The sequence below is a fragment of the Notamacropus eugenii genome, chromosome 3 (assembly GCF_028372415.1).
Source record: "Notamacropus eugenii isolate mMacEug1 chromosome 3, mMacEug1.pri_v2, whole genome shotgun sequence".
Taxonomy (NCBI): domain Eukaryota; kingdom Metazoa; phylum Chordata; class Mammalia; order Diprotodontia; family Macropodidae; genus Notamacropus; species Notamacropus eugenii.
Window position 1 is genome coordinate 481,248,878 of NC_092874.1, and position 14,456 is coordinate 481,263,333.

Here is a 14,456-nt window from a genome sequence, read left to right on the forward strand (position 1 = left end):
ATGGCCTCTTCTGGTTCTACACCATTCTATGATCCTAAATGATTGTGTTAAGGGGCTAACCACAAAATCCAGAGGGTCAGAGATTTAACACCCTTGGGTAGAAGAGGCCAAGATGATGAGATGCTCACAATCCAGACTGTCATTCCAGGGACTAAACCCCACACTTTGCCTCTTCTATAACTTTCTTATATTTAACTACATTTATATTTGTCCTTTCCATTCTGCTCTCCCTTTCCTGTTTCTTCCCTTCTCTCCCCTTTCCCCCTCCTATCCTGTCTGTTTCCCGATATATCTCAGGACTCTGGAGGCAGGTTTCCATATACACTAACCATTTTGGAAACCCGGGACAATGTGGAGGAAGGGAGGGAAAATAATAAGAATTTGCTCCAAGGCTGATCCCTTTGCAACAGGTCTTCAGTTTGTGTCCTTGGGGCCAGGATGTGAGCCCAAAGTGTACTACAGCTGCTGGATAGTTAATCTGGGGACTTCTAATGCTCCACATCACAACTCCTGCAGCCTCTCCGAATCGCTTTCTGCCTGCAGCATGGTCCTCATTTAATATTTATGGATAAGAACCACAGTGAGGCAGCTAGTATTTATCTAGTTGCTAGCTAATCTGAAGACCACAGCTGATGGTTGAGGTAGCATGGCTTAGGGCAGGGAAGGCGGGGAGAGGAAGTGTTGGAAAGAGAGCTTTCAACTTGAAGTTGGAAAATATGACTTTGAGTCCTGATCCTGGTCCCAGCTGAGTGACCTTGAGTGTCTCTGCCCTCTTCTTTGGGCCTCAAGAATAGTTAATTTTCCAGGCCCCTTTTAGTTCTGAATCTAAGATCTCATGATTTCAAGGATGCTTTCCAATCATAGACTTGCAGAATCCCTAAGTTGGAAGGAATCTAAGTGCCTGTCTACTCCAGCCCTTACTTAAACAAGATTCTTTTCCAGGATAGCTCAACCAGTGGGAGGAAGCTTCACAAAATGGAAAGTGTGCTGACTTGAGGTCAGCAGACCTGGATTCAAGTCCCCGCTCTGCCACTTTCTACCTTTGAGACCTTGGACAAGGTTGATAACTTCTCTTGACCTTGGGTTCTTCATGTAGAAAAGGAAGGGGTTGGACCTGGCAGCCTCACTTTGCTGCTGGAAGTTGGCCATCCTTTGTTTAAAGAGCTCCAGTCTCTAAGCAGTCATTGTGTGAGGCAGCGAGGTTCAAATGTCACATTCTGAAATAAACCTTCTAATGTTTGCCCTCACAAGGTCATGTGAGAAAAGCACATGGAGATGCCCAGGAATGATCTGAACATGAGCTGTTGTTTCATTCATTTGTGTACCCATTTACCACTTGTGTCTTCCTGGAGAAATCAGTTAATCTACTTGGGGCTCAAGTTTTCTGTCGGTCAAGTGTTAGAGTTGGACTAGAAAGTCTCAGAGGGTCTTTCCAGCTCTAAATCTATGGTGAATGATGAGAAATAGCCCCTTCTTTTGGACCTTCTAGGATTACACTTCGCAGTATGTAGAATATATTGTAAATACTCTAAAAACCCCAGGATTCACAGCTGGGAACAGCCTGAGGATTACTTTACCCCTATTCATGTTCCAAGGACACAGAGGTTAGAAGTCCTTTCACCATCTTTGGTTCTGTCACTGTCTCTCTTGACAACATTCCCAAGGCTCCATGGATGTGCTCCTCCTTTCTTGCTTCACTGGTTGAATGGGTGAGGGGAGAATAAATTAAAACCATGAGAACTCGACATTGGATGCAAAGGGTGGCTATCATATTATAGACTGAAGCATCCTGAGCCTGTGAGCTTTGGGGCAGGGGCAGCTGCTCAGGATGAATATTGCTCTGGAGATGGATGAGTAGCTGGCTCAACCAGGGTTCTGGCCATGTGTACAGACCTGCCGAAGGATTGAACTTCTCATCTCTCAGAATAATGACTGGCCTTTATATAATGTTTTTAGTTTCACAAAGCAGACACCATACAGTGGTAAAGTCACTGGCCCTAGACTCAGAGGACCTAGTTCTCTGATGATGATCCCCCAAGTGACCTTGGGCAAATCACTTTACCACCTGGGCCTCAGTTTCCTCATCTAAACTCACCACAATGCTGCTAACTCAATCCCTGATGGCCACTGCCTCCTTCAGCCTCTTCTCCCCTCTGACTAGAAAGGGTAGAGTAGCAAATTGCTCCCAATGCTTGTACTGCTGTGCCTGGTTTTGGCTCCACTGTCTGCCAGATACCTCCTGGTCATCTTTCCTCCCTCTCTTTGGATATTGTCTTTCCTCTTTAGGATTGCAAGTTTCTTGAGGGCAGGGGCTGTCTTCTTTTTTTAATTCATTGTAACTTTAGCACAATGCCTGAGTAGCAGGCACTTGATAAATGTTGATTGGATTGGAACAGGAGTGTTTCCTCTGAGGGTCTGGGTCCTGAAGAAGGAAACAGAGCTGAGCAGATGGCTCTGTCTACTGCAAGCTTGATCAGTAGCTAAAGGTTCCAAAGAGGGCCACAGGTGGGTGCTGTTGAGCCCTGGGGTGCTCCTACCCCCTCTCATTTATGCCCCTAATGCTGCTGTTTGTTCTGGCTGGTCTTGTCTGCTGCCTCCTGGGTACCGTTGGTTTGGTCAGTCTCCTGTCCGACTCTCAGTCCTATGGACATTTGGCAGGGAGAGGAGAGGAGTGGAGTGCCATGTCTTTGTATTCCTCGGGAAAATAGGAGGCAGCTTGTCCTCCTTTCCAAATACTATTTCAGGCCTGGCCACTGAGGAAGCCACAAGTGGCATGGGGGTCGATGGTGCTGACTTCTGCTTGCCAGCACTGATCAGAAAACTGCTGCTTTAAACCTGTGGTTCTACATGAAGGAAATAAATAAGAAATACCTTGTTTTGGCGATTGGCAGCAAGCTTGTTTATTCTTCTCATGATGGAGGAGCTGGGCACATCCAGATCTGGCCAGTTCATGCCTCACTTCCAGTCTCTCCCCACTCTAATCTGTCCTCTGCACAGCCACCAAATTCCTAAAACACAGGTTGGACCATATCACTCCCATACCCAAGCCTCAGTGGCTCCCTATTACCCCTAGGATCAAATATAAAATTCTCAGCCCAACACTTAGGACTCTTCACAATCTGGGTGTGGTGGAGGGCTGCAGTCTGATTTAATATTGTTAACATACACACACACACACACACACACACACACACACACGCACGCACGCACGCACCTTGACTTATATTTTCCATCTTTTCCTGACTCATGCCTAAGATATCCTTTCATTTAAATATCCGTTCAGTTGTTTTCAGTTGTGTCTGATTCTTTGTGCCCCCATTTGGGATTTTCTTGGCAGAGATACTGGAGGGGTTTGCCATTTCCTTCTTCAGCTCATTTTATAGATGATGAGACTGAGGCAAATAGGGTGGAGTGACTTATCCAGGGTCATGCAGCTAGTGAGTGTCTGAGGCCAGACACTCCATCATGACCATGTTTTCTCCTCTTGACTGTTTGTTCCTTCTCAGTCTTTGCTGTCATCCTCTAGGTCATGCCTACTGTCCATGGACGGCCACCAGACTCTCTCCTGGGCTCTCTTCTCTTCCCCCTTTCTACAGTCTCATTTAGTGTGCTCATTGGCTTCTTCTGCTTTAATTATCAGCCATATTCACTTTGTCAGGGCAGCCTGGAATCAGCAAGACTCGTCTTCATGAGTTCAAATCCCGCCTCAGACACTTCCTAGCTGTGTAACCCTAGGGAAGTCGCTTCACTCTGCTTGCCTTAGTTTCGTCATCTGTAAAATGAGCAGCAGAAGGACATGGCGAATCTCTCCAGCATCTTTCCAAGACAACTCCAAATGGGGTCAGGAAGAGTCGGACCCAACTGAAAAATGACTGAATACCAGCAAAAACTTACTTTGTAAGTGTCTTAGATACAGCCAGAAGTTTACATTAAGAAGGGAGCTCCTTAAGGGGCGTCCCAAGGTTTCTGCCTCTCTTTGTATCCCCGACACTTAGCACAGCACCTGGTGAAAATGAAGTTCTTAATAAATTTTGTTGATTGACTAATTGAGTCTCACACCCTCTTAATAGTAATAATACTATTATCATTATCACGACAGTTACTATGAATGATGATATTAGTGTCATTGAGATTGCCTCACAGCGATTAATATGAATTAATATTGATTATTGTTATTCATATTTGCGCACTTGTCAGGTCAGCTGTACGGGGGGGCTCTCAGAACCGAGTGTCTTATTTTCTCCTTGTATCCTGTTTCTAGCCAGCAGCTCAGCACACTCTGGGTATTTGTTTAGTAAATGCCTATTGTCTGAGAATCCTAAAAGCCAATGTTGAAGTTGCACAGAGGTTGGTTTTCCAGATGTTTCTGTTTTGCATGTTTCTGATAATCCCTGATCGTGGTGGTTGCGTGCAGACGGGCATCAGGGCCCTGGCTCCAGTCCCACATGCTGATTGCCAAGCCCCAGCTTGATCAGAGGAGCCCAGTGACGTAGCCACAGAGCTCTCCTACACTGTGCAGGGTGACCGAAGCATGACACAATTTCCAGAAAAGCCTGATAAAGCTGCAGACAAAACCAGCATTGGGGAAGGCTTGTTATCTGGGGCAGGTCAGGCTCAGGAGCCCCAGTGTCTCCTAGATCTGTGGGCAGGAATGTGAATGGAATTTCTTGAGCTTAGCTGCAAAGTTCTTGAATAAACAGAAAAGGGAAACAGATCAAATTCAGTGTCTGTGACTTAGGGCCTACATTTTTTTTTTCTCTGAAAATTTTCCCCAATTCACATTTCCCGGAAGGAGAACCCTGTTGGCCAAGGAGGAGAGCTTGGTCATTGTAACCAGACTCCAAAAGGAAGTGCCCTTTGTTAATAGAATCTCCAGAACATTGATCGGCAGGTTCTAATCTGTGTGGGTCCTGTGCTGACTGGGTGACCTGGGTCAGGGATTTTTTTTTTTAATCTCTGAGTCTCAAGTGGCCCAACTACAAAGTGAAAGGACTGGATTAGTGAAACTCCACTTAGCTTGGCTGAGTGGTGACTTTTTGTCTGCCATTGTGGTTAACTTGAAATAGCTAATCCTTGAAGAGAAGCAGCTGGGGGAGGGCAAGTAGTCCTGGCTTCATAGGATCATAGATTTAAACTGCAAAGAGCCTTAGATCATCAGGCTTCACCCCTCATTTTAGAGATGAGCAAACAGGCTGAGAGGTAAAAGACGTACCCAGGGTCCTACAGTTATTGCCTGAGGTGAGAGTTGAACCCAGTTCTTGCTGAACCTAGATTTTCTTCTTGTCTCTGGTACTTCCTAGCGATGTGACCCTGAGCAAGTCTCTCTGTGCCTCCTAGAGCCTGTTCATTTATCAGTAAAATGCAGAGAGTGATGCCTGTAGCCCTGGCCTCTCAGCTAGATGGTGTAATGAGTAGAGCACTGGATTTGGAGTCAGGAGTCCTGTGTTTGAAATCTGCCTCGACAATTTAGAACGAACAGTAACATGAGAACAGAAGAATGAATGAATGAAAAAGAATTCACCAAGTACTTACTGTGTGCCAAGTACTGTGTGAGTACAGATACAGTTACACCTTGTAGGTTCAGATATAAAAGCAGAGAGGCCCTGCCCTCAAGGAATTTCCATTTTAATGGAAACAACATCCTTCGAGGATTGGTGTTCAGGGAGGAAGGGTATTTGATCATGGAAGTTACAGGGATGGTAAATGGGGACATGTTCAATTCGATAAACATTTGCTAAGCATCTGCTATGTGCCAGGCACCGTGGGAATATGTTGTTACATCTCATCCAGCAGCAATGACGAGGTTGGGTCATGATTCTAGAACTGGAGGAGAGGTGAGGCTGGCAGTTCTGGAGGCCATGGAGGACTGAAGTAAAGCATGACCGGAGCTTTTCCAGAAATTGTTGTCTGGAAGAGGCATCCCCAGCCAGGAGAGAGGGGTCCCAGGGCAAAAGCTCTTCCAGGGAGGAGAATATATTAGTGCAAAACAGCCCCCAAAATGTGGTCTCAGTGCAGGTGTTGATACTTTGGTACTACTGGACCCCTAAGACATTCAAGGACCATCAGGTTTTGATGCTAACTGATAAGCTCAGATGTATTTTGACTAAAGTCATAGATGAGAGATTTGGAGTTGGAAGGTGCTCTAAAACCATCTGGCCGCCCACCTGCAGTCATGTGCCTCTCTTTTTAACAAATAATTATTGAGCACCTACTGAATGCTAGGTGAAAGAGGTGCAAAGTTTAGCTAATGTGCGGTTCCTGCCCTCATTGAGCTTATGATTGAGTGGAAGGGAAAGAGCCATAAACTGATAAACCAGATAAATCTGTTACCTCATCAATTTCAGTGTCCCCTCCAACAATACAGGTCAGGAGCCATCCACACTTACTCATTCTAATGCGATGAGGATTCTTATCTGTGTCTTCCCAGAATTTGGCAAGTCCACCCATGATGCTGGAAGTCTTCCTCCCTTTCTCTTGGTTTTGAGGGGACGTCCCCTCATCAGCATTCATCCTGGTTCTGTTCCTGTTAGCAGTTTCCCTGATGACATCTTTCACTTCTGTTATTTAGATTTCTTTACTGGTTATGTACTGTAACCTATTCACAGCCACCATGGGTGTCTCCATTATCTGCTGTGATACTAATTTTCTGTTCTTCAGATCTTGTCATCTTCCATGTCTTAAAGCTACACAATAGCATGCCTTGAATAATGTATTAAAAAGTCAGGTGCCCCTTTCCAGGAGAAAATTGGATGATTAAGGTTTCCAGTTTCCTGAAGGCAGCAGAGCCTGCTCTCCTCCTCCTGTCCAGTTCTAGGCCCTGCTTATTGTTCATTTGTTCTGTTGCTGCCAGGTATGCCTGCTGATGGACATACTCTACAAGGTGTCCAGCCAACTGCAGGTGATGATTGGGGAAACAGACATTCTTCATCCTCTTGGTCTTTCCAGTATGGATGGTTAAGCCAAACTCTTCTAGAGCTAACTATAATAACAGATGTTGTAGAATTTTGGAATCATAAGATTTTAATTAGAAGGAATCTCTGGGGCCAATCTGTGCCTGAACAGGATCTCCCTACATCCTACCTGAGACTTAGTCTTCTTATGTCGGAACCCTCTATCTCACCTGGCTTGTCGATACCTCCAGTAGCCTAAATTTGTCTCTGCACTTTCCCGCTTCTATCCTCTGGGACTCAAACAGAACAAGTCCAATCCCTTTCTGTCTGTCTACCCTTCAGATACTTGTCAAGGTCACTCTCCTTCCCCACCCCCCCTCAGCTCCCAGCCTTCTCCTTCCCAGGCTAAACAGAAGACCCAGTTGTTTGAAGGGACCCTGATGGATCTCACTGTTGTAAGATGTGCCAAGTGAGGGCTGATGTGATAAAGGGATCTTCATGGGCAGGATCTGGCAAGGCATTAAATTAAAGAATGGGGAGTTCAATAGGGGTTCAAGAAATGAGGAATTTCATTCTGACAATATGGCATGGGGTCATGAGAAATTATTTTGGCAAAGTGGAATTTCTCATCTTCTTCAGGTAGTTTTGAACCAAAAGACAGATCTTAAAACTGGGGGAACAATTCTATGTTTTCTTTTATTTTTTGGAAAAAATATATTGTTATAGATGTTTTATTGATAATCCTAAAAAAACAAAGTTCCTTATCATTTCCCAACCATTGGCCCCAAACCACCTCCATAAAAATTCCTATGCTGTGCAGGGTGCCGCCAGAGGCTCCCAGCTTGGGGGTCATCCTGGACCCTAACCCCCTCACTATCCCCCTCATCCCCACCCCAGCCAATCTTGCCAAGGTCTGTATATCTCCTTTGCAATCTCTCTTGAATATGCCTCCTCTCTCCTCTGACATAGCCACCACTGTGGTGCAGGTCCTTGTCAACTCATGCTTGTACTATTGTGAAAGTCCACAGAGGGGTCTGCTTGCCTCAAGTCTCTCCCCCCGCCCCCGCCCCATCCACCCTCTTCCCAGCTATCAGAGTGACCTTTCTAAAGCCAGATATGACTTTGTACCTCCCTCCTCTCCTGCCACCCCCATTCAGTCCACTCCAGTGGTTCCTTATTTCCTCCACAATGAAACATAAAATCCTCTGTCTGCCTTTTAAAGCCCTCCATAGCCTTTCCAATCTTCCTCGATCTTGCTCACCCCTACATGCTCTGCAACATGACCTTGGTCTCCTGGCTCTTCCTTGTACCTCCCAGCTCCAGCTGCTTTCATTGACTTTCCCTGATGCATGCACTGCTCTGGCTCCTCGCTTGACTGCTCTATCTCCTGGTTTCCTTCAAGCCTCAGATAAAGTCCCATTTCCTACAAGAGGCCTTTCCCCATCCTCCTTAAATTTTAGCCCCTCCCCACTGAGATTATCTGTGATTTAGCCCATCATCAAGAAATGGGCCTTCCTCCTGAGACCGTGAGCTTCTGGAGAGCAGGCTGAATCTTTGCATCCTGAGGGCTCAACACAGTGTCTGACCCGACATAGGCACTTAATAAATGTTTGGTTACTGGTGACTCGTTAACTCTTATAATCAGGTATTTAGTTAGACAAAACAAGTCAGCTATAAAATGAGGTAATAGTAGCACCTATCTCCCAGAGCTGTTCTGAGGATCCAATGAGATTAAATCACTTAGCACAATGCTTGGTACACAGAAGGTGCTTAATAACTACTTATTCTCTCCCCCCAAATTTCATCTCCCATCTCTATACCTTTTCAGAGGCCATTGCCCATGCCTGGGATGCTCCCTCTTCTTATCTTCAACCCTGAGAATAAAGCCCAGTTCAGGGGTCATCTCCTTTAAGATTCCCCTCCTTGCTGTTCATTCCCTTTAGAATTGACTTTGAATTTACTTATCAACACATACTCTGTACCCTCTCAAGAGAATGTGAGCCAATAAAAGGCATAGACTGGTGTGTGTTTTAGACGAAGTTGTCTTAGCATCTAGCACAGAGCCTTGCACAGGACAGGCCTTACTGTGTGTGTGTGATACACACATATTTGTTGAATAGGATCATTTGTTTCATTAATCTTTATTAAATAAAGAGATGGGATGGGCTCCATCTAATGTTTCCTCCTTGGCAGGAGACTGAAGCTAAAGGTGTTTCTTGTTTCTTTGTCTCTCCTCTGGGATTTCTGTCTATCTGGACTGAATAGGAGATGATGTTTTATTCCCTATTTGTAGAGAGGTCTGGACCGAGCCTTTTTTCTGTTCTTTCCCCAAAATATCATTTTCCCAGCTGACGTGGGGCTGCTATTTGCAGTGTGGGAATTTAGCTGTAGGAAATTAGCTGGTGTGAGAGTCTGGCTTGCTGTGTGTTTTCTTTTTTACCCATAGAATATATTTTATGTCTCTGTCATTTAAGTTTGGGTTTGCTGCTGGTTGGTCAGGCTCTCCAGATGTCGCCGTTCCTCAATCTCTGTAATGCTTTCATGGGGAGCCTGTCATGTTATCGTCTGGGTCTCATCCAGGAGAAGAAATGGGCTCTTGGTGTCAGGCTTGCTTGGGTGGCTGCTGCTGCTGCCTTCAGATGGCTCTCTTATTATTAAGATATTCTTAAAGGCCAGCTTTGCGGTTGATTTTCATTTTATCAGTCTTTTTAATGCAGGTTGTTTTCCCCAGGCTTGAGTGTATAATCACCTCCCTTTTTCGGCTTTGACCACATAACTCCCCCTTTCCCTCCAGCTTTGTTTTTGTCAGGTTGGCCTTTGAGACATTCCCTCAGTTTAACCATGGTAGTTGCTGAAGGGCTGACATAGCTGTCTCTTGAGTCACTTTCTCAGCTTCTTATTCTTTGGAACTAGTTTCCTTTCACACCCAGCCACCCTAAGGATTAGTGGTGACTGTTGCCTGACTTGTATGTACAATTAGCCTCCTGTACTGCTTCTGACTTCTTGTAGAGGCAGCTTGGTGGTAAAGTAGATAGAACACTGAGCCTAGACTTAGGAAGACCTGAGTTCAAATCTGGCCTCACATACTTACTAACTGTGTGATCTTAGGCAAGTCACTTAACCTCTGTTTGCCTCAGTTTCCTCAACTGTAAAATGGGAATAATAATAGCCTTTATCTCACAGGGTTATTGGGAGAGGATCAGATGAGGTCATATATTTAATTTAAAGAGCTTAACACAATACCTGGCACATAGTGGGTACTCAATAAATGCTTCTTTCTGTCCTTTCTGCTCTGGGAAGCTAATAACTCCAGTTCTAACTCTGAGTCCTAGCCAGAAATCTTGCTCCTGTTGGTCCAGCAGTTTCCAATCTCTCCCCCTCCTGGACCATCTCCAATATACCCCTCCCCTGACTATATTCAAGCAATCAGTAGTATACAGTTTGGTATTGCCATGGACCAAGGGCTTTATCACAATTTCTTGTTTAAGAAAAATAAGTAAACTTGTAAACCCAAAAGAGTAATGCCTCCTTGGGAAGCACCAGGTTCAGGGAATGGGGTGGGAGAAGAATGAAAATCGCTGGTGTCTATCTCCTGCCCAGATGGCTTGTTCAGTCTGGGTTCAAGTCAGAGCATCAGTTGTGATGCTTCATGTCCATGTCCTGGGACATGGAGCCATCGATATTTCCTCCCCTCCTCAGTAGTAATTTTCTTATTCTCTCCAGGTCAGATGTGGGAGGGGTAGCATCATGTATTAAGATCATTATTTCTTTCAGCCCATGGAAAGAACAAAATTCTTCAGTGGAGTCACGAAGGAGACTCTGGGGGAATTTCTGCTCTACCTTACAGACTTCCATGTCTGGCATCCTGATCTCTATACCCCTAGTGCTGAATTCTGTGCCTGGCACATATTAGGTTATCAATAAAAATTTATTGATTGATTGATGCTTGTAGAAGTTGAGTTCAGAGAGTTCAACATTCTTCCCTGTGGCCAGAAATTTTAGAATCACTTACAAAATTTACTGCTGCGTACTTTCAGTAGTGAAATATACAACATCTCCCTCAACTCCCATCACCATCTCTCCCTTCCCAGATCAGTTGATGTTGTTATGAGATGTGGTCACAGATATGAGATGCTGGTATGATAACACCCCTTAAAGAGTGGACTCTTTTCTCCCCCCATTGAATCAGAAAGGGCAACCTGTTTGGATGGGCTGAAAATGGACAGTGTTCCTGGAAAGTTTAACTAGATAACCCCTAGAATCAGCCAGCAGTTTGAGAACAGAGACAGTATAGGCACGAACAGTCCCCTTCTTAGGGGGAGGAGAAGGTTTTCTCTTCCAACTCTCCATTGGCCTTGGCATTTAGCAGCAGAGTGATTCACTCATTTGAAGTTAAGGTCAAGAGGGTTTGAGGCCCAGCTGAGGGAGCAGAGACATATATTCCAAAAAGACACAGACACAGATAGAGAAAGGCAATCATTCAAGTCCATAAACATCTTTAAGAAATGCGACCCTTGGCGAGGAGAGAGTTGACTGTGGGCTTGAGAGAAAGCTGGCCTTGGTAACGAAGAGCTGAGATGCAGCGAGAACTCCACCAGCAGACAAAGGACTCTGAGACCCTGCAGTGCCAGAGGAGTCAGTAGCCTTGGTCACGCATCTCCCTTATACGTGCATCTTACCATCGTTGTCACCTAAGTTTGGACCCACTTTCCCTATAGACTCTGTGGGCATTTGTGGGGGGTTGTGCCCCAGGTTTATGGGTCGGGAATGTGTTAACCACTGTTCTTAATGCATTTTTGTTAGTAGCTAATTGTGTCTAGCTGACTGTTAATGGGAATCACATCAAACTTATGAGCCATTAGTGGTAGGAACTCAGATCAATAGGGTACCCTAGAACCTCGGGGAATCAACCGAGGATTGTAAGTTCAGGTTGGAGGAGTACCATAAATGGGTTCTACATAAGCATAATGGCAAAACAAAGCAAAAGCAGCAACATAGGACCATGAATTTAGAGCTTTAATGGACTTTAAAGACTGAAGTTCAGCTCCATCATTTTGTCAATTTATTTATTTATTTTTTTAATGAAATTTATTTATTTAACTTTTAACATTCATTTTCACAAAATTTTGGGTTACAAATTTTCTCCCCTTTTATCCCCTCCCCCCCCCAAACCCAAGCATTCTAATTGCCCCTGTGACCAATCTGCTCTCTCTTCTATCCTCCCTCTCTGCCCTTGTCTCCGTCTTCTCTTTTGTCCCGTAGGGCCAGATAGCTTTCTATACCCCTTTACCTGTATTTCTTATTTCCTAGTGGCAAGAACATTACTCGACAGTTGATCCTAACACTTTGAGTTCCACCTTCTTTACCTCCCTCCCTCTCCACCCCTTCCCTTTGGAAAGCAAGCAATTCAATATAGGCCAAATCTGTGTATTTTTGCAAATGACTTCCATAATAGTTGTGTTGTATAGGACTAACTATATTTCCCTCCATCCTATCCTGTCCCCCATTACTTCTATTCTCTTTTGATCCTATCCCTCCCCATGAGTGTCGACCTCGAATTGCACTCTCCTCCCCATGCCCTCCCTTCTATCATCCCCCCAACCCTGCTTGTCCGCTTATCCCCCACTTTCCTGTATTGTGAGATAGGTTTTCCTACCAAAATGAGTCTGCATTTTATTCTTTCCTTTAGTGGAATGTGATGAGAGTAGACTTCATGTTTTTCTCTCACCTCCCCTCTTTATCCCTCCACTAATGAGTCTTTTGCTTGCCTCTTTTATGAGAGATAACTTGCCCCATACCATTTCTCCCTTTCTCCTCCCAATATTTCTCTCTCACTGCTTGATTTCATTTTTTTTTAAGATATGATCCCATCCTCTTCAATTCACTCTGTGCACTTTGTCTCTATGTATGTGTGCGTGTGTGCATGTGTGTGTGTGTAATCCCACCCAGTACCCAGAAACTGAAATATTTCAAGAGTTACAAATATTGTCTTTCCATGTAGGAATGTAAACAGTTCAGCTTTAGTAAGTCCCTTATGACTTCTCTTTGCTGTTCACCTTTTCATGGTTCTCTTCATTCTTGTGTTTGAAAGTCAAATTTTCTTTTCAGCTCTGGTCTTTTCATCAAGAAAATTTGAAAATCCTCTATTTCATTGAAAGACCAATTTTTCCCCTGAAGTATTATACTCAGTTTTGCTGGGTAGGTGATTCTTGGTTTTAGTCCTAGTTCCTTTGACTTCTGGAATATCCTATTCCATGCCCTTCAATTCCTTAATGTAGAGGCTGCTAGATCCTGTGTTATCCTGATTGTATTTCCACAATACTTGAATTGTTTCTTTCTAGCTGCTTGCAATATTTTCTCCTTGACCTGGGAACTCTGGAATTTGGCCACAATGTTCCTAGGAGTTTCTCTTTTTGGATCTCTTTCAGGCGGTGTTCTGTGGATTCCTTGAATATTTATTTTGCCCTCTGGTTCTAGAATCTCAGGGCAGTTTTCCTTGATAATTTCATGAAAGATGATGTCTAGGCTCTTCTTTTGATCATGGCTTTCAGGTAGTCCCATAATTTTTAAATTGTCTCTCCTGGATCTATTTTCCAGGTCAGTTGTTTTTCCAATGAGATATTTCACATTATCTTCCATTTTTCCATTCTTCTCTCTTTGTTCTGTGATATCATGCTTTCTCATAAAGTCATTAGCCTCCATCTGTGCCATTTTAATTTTGAAAGAACTATTTTCTTCAGTGAGCTTTTGAATTTCCTTTTCCATTTGGCTAATTCTGCTTTTGAAAGCATTCTTCTCCTCATTGGCTTTTTGAACCTCTTTTGCCAATTGAGTTAGGCTAGTTTTCAAGGTGTTAATTTCTTCAACATTTTTTTGGGTCTCCTTTAGCAGGGAGCTGATCTGCTTTTCATGCTTTTCTTTCATCTCTCTCATTTCTCTTCCCAGTTTTTCCTCCACCTCTCTAACTTGATTTTCAAAATTCTTTTTGAGCTCTTCCATGGCCTGAGCCCATTGGGTGGGCTGGGACACAGAAGCCTTGATTTCTGTGTCTTTGCCTGATAGTAAGCATTATTCTTCCTCATCAGAAAGGAAGGGAGGAAATGTCTGTTCTCCAAGAAAGTAACCTTCTATTGTCTTATTTCTTTTCCCTTTTCTGGGCATTTTCCCAGCCAGTGACTTGACCTCTGAATATTCTCCTCACACCCACCTCACCTCCTGATCCTCCCAGCCAGTGTTTGGGGTCTGAGATTCAAATGCTGCTTACAGCCTTAGGGCTTTTGGCGGGGGCAGGGCTGCTATTCAGTGTGAGAATTAAGTTCAGGTGGTCAGGTCGGGGCAGGTTCTCTCAGGCTCAGTTCCCTCAGGGGGTTTATGCACAGACCTTCCACAATGGATTCAGGCTCCCGCCCTCTTGGGGAGCCCCTGTCTGCAGCCGCCTCTCAGCTTCTACCTCCCGGGGGGGCCTGAATTATGGGGGCACCCCACTCCCCTCTCGACCCACCAAAGAGACTCTCTCACCGACCCCCGTCACCTGTGGGTGGAGGGATTTGTGCGGCCGCTGGAGAT

General features: G+C 44.6%; 1 protein-coding gene across 5 annotated transcripts in view; it reads left to right on the plus strand.

The window, feature by feature from the left end:
* The window catches only part of SUGCT (succinyl-CoA:glutarate-CoA transferase), a 634,978-nt gene that overhangs the window by 44,468 nt on the left and 576,054 nt on the right, over positions 1-14,456 (plus strand). The gene's annotated exons all lie outside the window — the stretch shown is intronic.